Below are 13,497 nucleotides of genomic sequence, written 5' to 3' on the forward strand. Positions count from 1 at the left end.
TAAACTACATCTATTGAAGTTTAACTTTGAGGTCAATGTTTAGCACTTGTATGAGGAATGTAACGCACAGACAGACCATCAGGTTGTTCTATGGTTGCTATAGATATAGGTTGTGCTATGGTTGCTATAGATACAGGTTGTTCTATGGTTGCTATAGATACAGGTTGTTCTATGGTTGCTATAGATACAGGTTGTGCTATAGTTGCTATAGATACAGGTTGTGCTATGGTTGCTATAGATACAGGTTGTTCTATGGTTGCTATAGTTACAGGTTGTGCTATGGTTGCTATAGTTACTGGTTGTGCTATGGTCGCTATAGATACAGGTTGTTCTATGGTTGCTATAGTTACAGGTTGTTCTATGGTTGCTATAGTTACAGGTTGTTCTATGGTTGCTATAGATACAGGTTGTGCTATGGTTGCTATAGATGCAGGTTGTGCCATGGTTGCTATAGTTACAGGTTGTGCCATGGTTGCTATTGTTACAGGTTGTGCTATGGTTGCTACAGTTACAGGTTGTGCTATGGTTGCTATAGATACAGGTTGTGCTATGGTTGCTATAGATACAGGTTGTTCTATGGTTGCTATGGATACAGGTTGTTCTATGGTTGCTATAGTTACAGGTTGTGCTATGGTTGCTATAGTTACAGGTTGTGCCATGGTTGCTATAGTTACAGGTTGTGCCATGGTTGCTATTGTTACAGGTTGTGCTATGGTTGCTATAGATACAGGTTGTGCTATGGTTGCTATAGATACAGGTTGTGCTATGGTTGCTATAGATACAGGTTGTGCTATGGTTGCTATAGATACAGGTTGTGCCATGGTTGCTATCGATACAGGTTGTTCTATGGTTGCTATAGTTACAGGTTGTGCTAAGGTTGCTATAGTTACAGGTTGTGCCATGGTTGCTATAGATACAGATTGTTCTATGGTTGCTATAGTTACAGGTTGTGCTATGGTTGCTGTAGTTACAGGTTGTGCTATGGTTGCTATAGTTACCGGTTGTGCTAGTGTATAAAGGAAGAATAACACAAATCACTGCTGACAGTTGACTTTCATGTTTTCATCTTGTGAACAGAATGAGTCTCTAACATGTTTTAGGTCTGTAGAGGCTGTAAAACATCAAAGTTACAGTCATTGAGAAATAAATCCATGTTTTATGTTGTCATGGCAACAAAGAGGAAAAGCAAAGACATTATGTTTAAAGAGATTTCTTGGTGTGAGCTTTAAAGGGTTAAAAACAAACCTGAAGTTAAACTTATGTTTTAATGTAATTTAAAATATGACATTTATATTCTGCTCCCGTCTGTTTGATTATTGATTATTACTACGACACATGATCAATAACGTTAGCATCGTTAGCAGCTAGCAAACCAAATCACCATGCAATCATTAATTCATTTTATCTGAGCTTAAACACACCTGACAGCTGTTAGCAGATGTGGCTAACACGTTAGCACATACATTAAAATAAATAAACTTTTTAAATAAATCTTGAGCATATAGAAGTTCCCATCAGCCCCTTCACCCAGAAACGGTCCTACCTGGTCCAGGTGAGCGTCTGCTGCTGCTCTGATGTCACTGCTCGGCTGCTGCTGCTCATAATCTCTGATAGCTTTAATCCCACCAATCACAGCTCAGATATCAGATTAAAACCTGAACCACTAAAATAACAAACTCTGTGTACAGATGTCCCGAATTTATCCCCCCCCCCCCCCCCCCCCACAACCCCCCCCTCTAATCTCCCAACACACATACATACTGAGACACACACACACACACACACACAGAAACATACACACACACACACACAGAAACATACACACACTGAGAGAAACACACACACACACACACACACACACACACACACACACACACACACACACACACACACACAGCATATTAATCTCTGGATTGATTATTGATTAACCTTTTAATGTCATTTACGTTTATTTGTGTAAAAACTGCTGATGCGTTCAAAGACACTCAGACATCTGAGCTCTGCTGTTCATGTTGCTGCTTATATAATTATTTTAATTGATCATTAATCTGCATTTTATTTTCTGATCATATTATCTCAGACATGTTCAGACATCAGAGATAATCAGTTACATCACATCTGCTGCTCAAACTCACTCAGAGCTTGTTTCAAAATAAAACTCCTGACACTGAGGTGAGAGGATGTTAAGTGCTTTTAATGTGAAACTCTTCAGTGTTCCTCTTCTTGTACACAAAGACTTAATAATAAAACATCATTATTATTAAACTATGGAGAGAGAGAGAGAGAGAGAGAGAGAGAGAGAGAGAGAGAGAGAGAGAGAGAGAGAGAGAGAGAGAGAGAGAGAGAGAGAGAGAGAGAGAGAGAGAGAGAGAGAGAGAGAGAGAGAGATGGTTTAACTGCAACATGAGGCTGTTAGTCAGGGATGATCATCACATGTTGGTATATAAACATATATAATCATATATAAACATGTATGTGTTTATATATGTTTATATATGATGTGATATATGTGTCTCTTTCTTTCTTTTTAGAGAGTAAAATGAGCAGAAACAAGTCCAGACTGCTCCAGATGTGAAGCTCCAGATGTTAATGTTCATACAGGCAGATGTTTTATCTGCTGGTTTTATTTTAATCAAACTAAACATTTAGATTAATAATTAGAATAATAACAGAGACGAGCAGCGAGGTAACGATGTCACATATCTGCTGGTTTCCTCTTCCTGCTGCAAGAAGATTTTAAAGTAGTGATTAATATCATAAACTTGTTAAATGTTTAATGATCCAATGAATGAAAGAATGAATTATAACTGACTTCTGCCCCCTGCTGGCCATCAGAGAGGATGCAGCTTTAAAACACTTCAGACTCTCAGCTGTTTGGTGTTTGGTGTTTTAATATTAGTTGACATTTACAATATGGACTCAAGACAACAACTTTAACACCAGGGAGTAAAAAGATAAAACAATAAAGAATGAATTAATTTATTCAACTGATAATCTGAAGCATTTGCATTAATTCATAGTTTTGGTTCATTTCTGATCACAGGATTTTATATTGAGAAGGTTTGAAGATAAATGTTTAGTTCAGTTTGTTTCGTACAGTTTGTGTCGTACAGGATGGTAAAGGAAGGTATAGGATGGTAAAGGAAGGTATAGGATGGTATCGAATGGTAAAGGATGGTATAGGATGGTAAAGGATGGTATAGGATGGTATAGGATGGTAAAGGATGGTAAAGGATGGTATAGGATGGTATAGGATGGTAAAGGATGGTGTAGGATATTAGAGGATGGCATAGGATGGTAAAGGATGGTATAGGATGGTAAAGGAAGGTATAGGATGGTAAAGGATGGTAAAGGATGGTATAGGATGGTAAAGGATGGTATAGGATGGTAAAGGATGGTATAGGATGGTATAGGATGGTAAAGGATGGTAAAGGATGGTATAGGATGGTATAGGATGGTAAAGGATGGTAAAGGATGGTAAAGGATGGCATAGGATGGTAAAGGATGGTGTAGGATATTAGAGGATGGCATAGGATGGTAAAGGATGGTAGAGGATTGTAGAAGATTGTATAGGATGGTAAAGGATGGTAAAGGATGGTATAGGATGGTAAAGGAAGGTATAGGATGGTAAAAGATGGTATAGGATGGTAAAGGATGGTATTGGATGGTACAGGATGGTATAGGATGGTAAAGGATGGTACAAGATGGTAAAGGATGGTAAAGGATGGTAAAGGATAGTTTAGGATGGTAAAGGATGGTAAAGGATGGTAGAGGATGGTATAGGATGGTAAAGGATGGCATAGGATGGTAAAGGATGGTATAGGATGGTATAGGATGGTAAAGGATGGTAAAGGATGGTATAGGATGGTAAAGGAAGGTATAGGATGGTAAAAGATGGTATAGGATGGTAAAGGATGGTATTGGATGGTACAGGATGGTATAGGATGGTAAAGGATGGTACAAGATGGTAAAGGATGGTAAAGGATGGTAAAGGATAGTTTAGGATGGTAAAGGATGGTAAAGGATGGTATAGGATGGTATAGAATGGTAAAAGATAGTATGGGATTATAAGAATTAAGATTTACTTTATTGATCCCTTGCAGGAAAATTACAGTTTACACGCTGCCATGCCAACTTACTATAGAGGATAGTATAGGATAGTATGGGATAGTGCAGGATGGTATAGGATGGTAGGAGATAGTATAGGATAGTAGAGGATGGCAGAGGATGGCATAGGATGGTATAGGATGGTATGGTATAAAATGGTAGGAGATAGGATAGTATTATAGAGGATGGTATAGGATTATAGAGGGTGGTATAGGATGGTAGAAGATTGTATGGAATAGTAGAGGATGGTATAAGATGGTAGGAGATAGTATAGGATAGTAGAGGATAGTATAGGATGGTATAGGATGGTATGGTATAAAATGGTAGGAGATAGGATAGTATTATAGAAGATGGTATAGGATGTTAGAAGATGGTAGAAGATAGTAGACGATAGTACATAATGGTAATGGATGGTATAGAGTCTTAAAATCAATGACTCCAATATGTATAAGTAAAATAGTGTTAAATAAAAGTGTGGATCTACTAAGCAGGATATTAGATGAGAGGACATAAGTGTTAAACAGCTTTCTGTTGGAGGTTTAGATTACTACATGTGAATTAATGTGTACTTTGTTTAATAGCCTACGTCAACTACGAATAAAATCAAAGCCAGGTACAATCATAGCCCAGAAAAATGTGCCTTACTTTTCTGAATGTTGTTTTTTTCCAATCCAATTTTCTTCCAATTACATTACACCACTTTTTCACCTGTATGCTACCATTTTAAATGAGGTAAGTTAAAGTCTTTGTAAAGTAGGCTAAGAATAAATGTGTTCTGAGTTTGACATACCACAGAAAAGTGTGTTGTTAACCACCCTGCCAAATTTGAATGATGAAAAAAATCGCCAAATATATGAAATTAGGCTTCATAAGTTGTGTAAAACTCTAAAAATCAGCAAATGTAAATGTAAATGTCCCCAAAGAAAATTTTAAATGGGCCAATTTTTGAAAGGAGGACATATACCTTCTCCCCCTCCCATGCGTCTTTCACATCTATAAAAGAAAGTTTTAAAGTTGTAGCATGACATTCTGTGAGGACTTCTTCTAAAAAACCTGTTTTTGCACAAACAATGTTGTTTTTCTATACATGATATATTAAAGGTGTAATACATTAAAATTATTTAAATTTGGATTATTCTGATGTGTATTCGACTTCTAGGCTATTTCAAGTTTTCTGATGGAAAATATTCAGCAGAACTTTGAACTCATCACTAAATTTACAGTTTATCTCTGTATTTTACTGTCATCTTTTTTTGCGAAATCCTCTGAGTTGTTATGACTGATTATAAATATTTAGCAGACCAGAGCCCACCCATAAAATTTTCACCCTAAACATTTAAAGCTGCAAGTGAAGTTAATATATATAAAAGTGAATACATTTATCAAACAGGTGCTTGCTGAGGAGTTTGTGGATGTAGGTGAGGCAGGCAGCTAACCTGAAAGGGCAGCGGCCCTTTGCCCTGTGGTATTTTCGGGTGGGTCTTCAGAGGAGGTGGTGGTGGGTGGGACAGCAGAGGAGGTGGTGGTGGGTGGGCCAGCAGAGGAGGTGGTGGTGGGTGGGACAGCAGATGAGGTGGTGGATGGGACAGCAGATGAGGTGGTGGTGGGTGGGACAGCAGAGGAGGTGGTGGATGGGCCAGCAGATGAGGTGGTGGTGGGTGGGACAGCAGAGGAGGAGGTGGTGGGTGGAACAGCAGAGGAGGTGGTGGTGGGTGGAACAGCAGAGGAGGTGGTGGTGGGTGGGACAGCAGATGAGGTGGTGGTGGGTGGGACAGCAGAGGAGGTGGTGGTGGATGGGACAGCAGAGGAGGTGGTGGTGGATGGGACAGCAGAGGAGGTGGTGGATGGGCCAGCAGAGGAGGAGGTGGTGGATGGGACAGCAGAGGAGGTGGTGGTGGGTGGGACAGCAGAGGAGGTGGTGGATGGGCCAGCAGATGAGGTGGTGGTGGGTGGGCCAGCAGAGGAGGTGGTGGTGGGTGGAACAGCAGAGGAGGTGGTGGTGGGTGGAACAGCAGAGGAGGTGGTGGTGGGTGGGACAGCAGAGGAGGTGGTGGATGGGCCAGCAGATGAGGTGGTGGTGGGTGGGCCAGCAGAGGAGGTGGTGGTGGGTGGAACAGCAGAGGAGGTGGTGGTGGGTGGGACAGCAGAGGAGGTGGTGGTGGGTGGGACAGCAGAGGAGGTGGTGGTGGTGGGTGGGACAGCAGAGGAGGTGGTGGTGGGTGGGACAGCAGAGGAGGTGGTGGATGGGCCAGCAGATGAGGTGGTGGATGGGACAGCAGATGAGGTGGTGGTGGGTGGGACAGCAGAGGAGGTGGTGGTGGGTGGGACAGCAGAGGAGGTGGTGGATGGGACAGCAGAGGAGGTGGTGGATGGGACAGCAGATGAGGTGGTGGTGGATGGGACAGCAGAGGAGGTGGTGGTGGGTGGGACAGCAGAGGAGGAGGTGGTGGATGGGACAGCAGAGGAGGTGGTGGTGGGTGGGACAGCAGAGGAGGTGGTGGTGGATGGGACAGCAGAGGAGGTGGTGGTGGGTGGGACAGCAGAGGAGGAGGTGGTGGATGGGACAGCAGAGGAGGTGGTGGTGGATGGGACAGCAGAGGAGGTGGTGGTGGGTGGGACAGCAGAGGAGGAGGTGGTGGATGGGACAGCAGAGGAGGTGGTGGTGGATGGGACAGCAGAGGAGGTGGTGGTGGGTGGGACAGCAGAGGAGGAGGTGGTGGATGGGACAGCAGAGGAGGTGGTGGTGGGTGGAACAGCAGAGGTGGTGGTGGTGGGTGGAACAGCAGAGGAGGTGGTGGTGGATGGGACAGCAGAGGTGGTGGTGGTGGGTGGAACAGCAGAGGAGGTGGTGGGTGGGACAGCAGAGGAGGTGGTGGTGGATGGGCCAGCAGATGAGGTGGTGGTGGGTGGGACAGCAGATGAGGTGGTGGTGGATGGGACAGCAGAGGAGGTGGTGGTGGGTGGGACAGCAGAGGAGGTGGTGGTGGGTGGGACAGCAGATGAGGTGGTGGTGGGTGGGCCAGCAGAGGAGGTGGTGGTGGATGGGACAGCAGAGGAGGTGGTGGTGGATGGGATGAGTTTGTGGGGAACTCTTGGTTGTTCCTCCATAAAAGCAACCAAGTGATCAGTATTTATTTTGGCACTAATACACAAAGTGTTGTTGTAATGTTACATTATGACTATAGTTACAATTTAGTTTGTTTATTCTATATACAAAGTGCAACTCACCCTGTATTCATCTGGTATTTGGGAGGGGTACCTTGCCTCTCTACCAAACATTAAATAATATGGTGAGTATTTGGGTTATTTGGCACTTCGTTCTCAGGCCAAACATGACAGCATCCAAATACATGTCCCAATTTTCGGGCCTTTCCTGGACCAATTTGGACAGTGCCCTAGAAAAAAAGAAAAATAATAGAGCACTTCTCAATACATTTTTAAGTCTTATATGTGTTTTTTTTTTTAATATGAAGTTCAAAATGATTTCTACATGTTAAAATAGACATACCTCTAGATGGTCCCATTCATCCTTTCTACAAGTCCATTGGTCTGCGGATGGTAGGGAGAACAAAGGCTTCTTTTAATCCCCAACATTTCGCAGACCTTTTGATTCATCTGTATTAGGGATAAATAAAGACAGTAAATGGAAACAAATGTATAGATGGAATAAGATATGACTATGATATCTGAACATTTATTTTAGAGTTAAATAAGCCATTTCCAAAATTATGTTTGCAATAGATGTTTATTATGTATATTTATTTCATGTCAGTAGTTCTTCATACATACTTCATTAACAAACTCCCGGCCTTGATCGGTTAATATTCTCTTGGGACATTCGAACTGGTAAACGAACTTTAACATGCATTGGGTCACTTCCTCTGCAGTTTTGTTTTTTATGGCGTCTGCCTGGGGCCACTTTGTCATATAGTCAATCAGTACGCAGATGTACTGATTGCCTGTTGTGCTTGTTTTCAGCTTTCCAATTAGGTCCATCCCAATGAGTTCAAATGCTGTGTTGACCTATAACAAAGACAATATAACTCATTAAATGTGTTTCATATTTCCAGTGAAATTACTGTTAATTATTCATTTTTGTCTAAAAGGAAAAGATAAACAAAAACACAAGTGTTTTTAAATTCTTTCTTACCTTTATTGGTGTGTATTCCACCTCCTGCTTGATTACAACGCTGCTGGCCTGGCATGCAGTACACTGCTTCACCTGATAACAACAACCAATGAACAAAGTATTACAATGTTCTCAATCTGTGTGATTTATAATGCCATAAAAACACGTTTTCATTTCTACATCATGTAAATGTTTACAGTGTATAGCATTAACAGACAATTTTATAAAATAAAGGGAATGTTTTGTGATGGGAAACATTGGTTCATACTGACCCACAGATTTATGTCCTCTGACATGCCAGGCCAGTAAAATCTTTTAGAAATGGCGTTTCGGGTCTTCTTCTGCCCACAGTGTGCGCCTATGCTGCTGGCATGGAAGTCCACAAACACTTCGTTTGCCTCCTCTTGCCCACAAACCACTTTTGCCTTAAGGGACTGAGGCGTGCCTTTGTACCTCAAGTAGTACAACTGTCCATCTGTAATGAGTCAAATAAATCCCAGTTGTAAGCCATTAATGTATTTATGAAAGTGATAAAATTGTAATCAGTTTCACTGTAAAATTTACATAGAAATTGTATATTTTTTGACGGCAGCGTATTGCTGCCACGCAAGGAAAAAAACGGATCAGTATCACGTTATTACGTGAAACGTTTCACGTTATTACGTGAAACGTTTCACGTTATTACGTGAAACGTTTCACGTTATAACGTGAAACGTTTCATGTTATTACGTGAAACGTTTCATGTTATAACGTGAAACGTTTTATGTTATTACGTGGAACGTTTTGTTATAACGTGAAACGTTTCATGTTATTACGTGAAACGTTTCATGTTATAACGTGAAACGTTTTATGTTATTACGTGGAACGTTTTGTTATAACGTGAAACGTTTTATGTTATTACGTGAAACGTTTTATGTTATAACGTGAAACGTTTTATGTTATAACGTGGAACGTTTTATGTTATAACGTGAAACGTTTTATGTTATTACGTGAAACGTTTTGTTATAACGTGAAACGTTTTATGTTATAACGTGAAACGTTTTGTGTTATTACGTGAAACGTATTGTTATAACGTGAAACGTTTTATGTTATTACGTGGAACGTTTTGTTATAACGTGAAACGTTTTACGTTATTACGTGAAACGTTTTATGTTATAACGTGAAACGTTTTATGTTATTACGTGGAACGTTTTGTTATAACGTGAAACGTTTTACGTTATTACGTGAAACGTTTTATGTTATTACGTGGAACGTTTTGTTATAACGTGAAACGTTTTATGTTATTACGTGAAACGTTTTATGTTATAACGTGAAACGTTTTATGTTATAACGTGGAACGTTTTATGTTATAACGTGAAACGTTTTATGTTATTACGTGAAACGTTTTGTTATAACGTGAAACGTTTTATGTTATAACGTGAAACGTTTTGTGTTATTACGTGAAACGTATTGTTATAACGTGAAACGTTTTATGTTATTACGTGGAACGTTTTGTTATAACGTGAAACGTTTTACGTTATTACGTGAAACGTTTTATGTTATAACGTGAAACGTTTTATGTTATTACGTGGAACGTTTTGTTATAACGTGAAACGTTTTACGTTATTACGTGAAACGTTTTATGTTATTACGTGGAACGTTTTGTTATAACGTGAAACGTTTTACGTTATTACGTGAAACGTTTTATGTTATAACGTGAAACGTTTTATGTTATTACGTGGAACGTTTTGTTATAACGTGAAACGTTTTACGTTATTACGTGAAACGTTTTATGTTATAACGTGAAACGTTTTACGTTATTACGTGAAACGTTTTATGTTATTACGTGGAACGTTTTGTTATAACGTGAAACGTTTTACGTTATTACGTGAAACGTTTTATGTTATAACGTGAAACGTTTTATGTTATTACGTGGAACGTTTTGTTATAACGTGAAACGTTTTACGTTATTACGTGAAACGTTTTATGTTATAACGTGAAACGTTTTACGTTATTACGTGAAACGTTTTATGTTATTACGTGGAACGTTTTGTTATAACGTGAAACGTTTTACGTTATTACGTGAAACGTTTTATGTTATAACGTGAAACGTTTTATGTTATAACATGATAGGCTACTGATACATTTTTTCCCCCTGGCGTGGCAGCAAAACGCTGCCTTATGTTTTAATCTAAACTTAATTCAATTAAAAATGTATGTACAATAAAATTAAACATTAAAAACATTTTTTTGGTCAGAATCCAAAATCAGGCGGAGGTAACTAGTTTTAAAACCATTTTAGCACGCGTGCGCCTTTTTATATATTTTATGACATTTTAAGACTGTTTAGTATCTGTAGGGACTATGCTGTAATTCGTGGGTCAAATACAAACAGGTGTATTTAAATGGGACTATTTATGATGCCCCGCGTAAAGGGTACATTAAACTCACCTTGCACTTCAAAGTTCTTAGCCTTCCGGTTAAAATTACTTTTTTGGGTTATTGTCATACCAACCAGGAAAGTTCCATCCTTCTTGAAAGAGAGTATCTGCTCAAACAGAGTGGGATCCATTGCGACAACTAGGCCTACTTGTACAGATAAAACTCTGAAATGTCAGGTTACAACAAAGCTATAAAGTACATCAAATTCGTGTGCAGATTTGTATATGTGTGCAAAATTGTATATGTGTGCACATTATGATATGTGTGCAGATTTGTATATGTGTGCAGATTTTGATATGTGTGTAGATGTAGGTAAATATAAATCTGAAGAGATACATGAAGACATATCGTGGCAGAAAACCATTTTAAGTATCAAATTTGGAGCAGGAATCAATTTTTGGCAAGTAAAAAACTGCATTTTCTGCGTAGCATTGGCCCTTTACATCATTTCCAGAGGGTACAGAGTAAAGGTTAATCTATAATGAGCTAAATATTGCTCTGTTGAGTAATAGGAAGTCATTTTAAGCAAGAAAACACTTTTCATTATCAAATTAATGGCAATAATCAATTTTTGGCAGGTGAAAAGGCCCATTTTGTGTTGTAATGGTCCTTTAAAAGGGTTCCAAACTGTCCTGTGAGCTCTAGAGTTTATATTATGAAGCTCATGAATGAGATCAAGTCATATTTAGGCAGAAATCACCATTCAGTAACTGTATTTGACCTCCAATCAATTTTTGGCAGGTGAAAACTGTTTGTTATTTTAATAGTAGGCATAAACAATAATATTAGATATACAAAACACATCCAAACATGGGAAGCAAATACTACGTAGGGCCCAGATCAGATAAAAAACAATGCAGAGTCACAAGGATCATTTCCTTATTGAAAACACACTCATAAATCAAACACACTGTAGAGACATGTCTATCACGTGATTGCCATAAATCAAACACACTGTAGAGACATGTCTATCACGTAATTGCCATGTCTTATTTCGCTACAAACTAAACTTCTTTTGGCCACAGTTGTGATATTGTGTGATATTGTGTGATAATGGTGTGTATGTGCATATTATGACCGTTTAATCCAAAGGAAATCAGACGTTTTATAGCGCTACCGCTCAACGGGCTGCTGTGCGCGCTCCCGCGGCCACAAATCAGATTCTGGCAGACGATCACTTTTTGGCACGACACTGGAACGCAAAGTACATATGACAGCTCAGGGATGACGAGACGGGCACAGGTCCCGGAACATATAGAGACAACGTGCTGAAAACAACATGAAGATGCCCACTCACCACGCTGTGGGACTTACAAGCCTCAATTTCAAATAATATCCATGGTACAAATGTTATGACGATAATTTACAATTATTTTAGACTATACTCCGCACAGCACAGGCCAATGCCCACATCACCACAGGTGGGACTTACTGTATACAGTCAACAGGTCTAACGTGTAAAACAAAGCTTTTACTAAATCACACATATCTTCCATTATTATTATTCAAAGATTGGCACGGCGGCCTATTAATAGACAGTGTACTCACCATATTTAGTTGTCCAAAACACCCCACATCACGAGCATGTCGCTGGACGTCCCACACTCCTCTCCTGCTGAATCTTCCTGCTGTAAGCCAGCTGATGTCGCGGTTCCCGCCTCTTGCTCCGGTTGTACCGGGCTAGCTGATGCCAGGGTACCCGGCTGTTGTACCGGGCTAGCTGATGCCAGGGTACCCGCCTGTTGTACCGGGCTAGCTGATGCCACGGTACCCGCCTGTTGCTCCGGCTGTTGTACCGGGCTAGCTGATGCCACGGTACCCGCCTGTTGTACCGGGCTAGCTGATGCCAGGGTACCCGCCTGTTGTACCGGGCTAGCTGATGCCAGGGTTCCCGCCTGTTGCTCCGGCTGTTGGTGGTTCACCTGGCTAACTGCTAGCACTGTACTGGCTCCTGCTCCGGCTGGCGGTGAACCTGACCAGCTGTTGCCATGGTGCCAGCCACCTGCCCCGGCTTGGCTGGCTGTCGGTGAACCCGGCTAGCTGTTGCCACGGTGCCAGCCTCCTGCCCCAGCTTGGCTAGCTGTCGGTGAACCCGGCTAGCTGTCGGTGAACCCGGCTAGCTGTCGGTGAACCCGGCTGGCTGTCGGTGAACCCGGCTAGCTGTCGGTGAACCCGGCTAGCTGTTGCCATGGTGCCAGCCTCTTGCCCCAGCTTGGCTAGCCGTTGTTGAACCCGGCTAGCTGTCGGTGAACCCGGCTAGCTGTTGTTGAACCCGGCTAGCTGTTGCGGCGCCAGCCTCCTGCTGCAGCCGGTTTTGACCATCAACATGACCGCTGCAGCTGCCCTCGTCGCCGCTTGTGGAGGCGACTTCAACTCATGTTTGAGTTGAAGTCGTGACTGTTTTTCCTCTCTGCTCCTCAGATGTGTGTCAGGGTTGTGGTTTGTTGGCCCAGCTTTTCAGTGCGTCAACAGATCTCCAACTCTTTCAAATTACGTTAAATCTTAATAAACAACATGAAATTCTTGGGTTTTGTTCTGTAAATTAATATATGCATTATTATTTTATTTTAAATATTTTTATATGTGTTTTTTTTTTTTAATGAGAGGTAGGCCTACCGGATCTGCCCAAATAAGTACCGGAACACAGGGAGGCCAAAATTGAGAGGTGCCGGATCTTGTTCCGGCAAGATCCGGCTCAAATTAACCCCTGCAGACACACCTATAATAACACACACACCTGTAGTTACACACCTATAATAACACACACACCTGTAGTCACATACCTGTAATAACACACCTGTAATAACACACACCTGTAGTAACACACACATCTGTAGTAA

The 13,497-nt window shown here is 41.1% G+C and overlaps 1 protein-coding gene across 6 annotated transcripts in view; it reads left to right on the forward strand.

Moving 5' to 3' along the window:
* The window catches only part of LOC128384133 (H-2 class II histocompatibility antigen, A-F beta chain-like), a 226,345-nt gene that overhangs the window by 34,146 nt on the left and 178,702 nt on the right, over positions 1 to 13,497 (forward strand). The window lies entirely within an intron of this gene.

Source organism: Scomber japonicus, chromosome 22 (genome assembly GCF_027409825.1).
Source record: "Scomber japonicus isolate fScoJap1 chromosome 22, fScoJap1.pri, whole genome shotgun sequence".
Classification (NCBI taxonomy): Eukaryota; Metazoa; Chordata; class Actinopteri; order Scombriformes; family Scombridae; genus Scomber; species Scomber japonicus.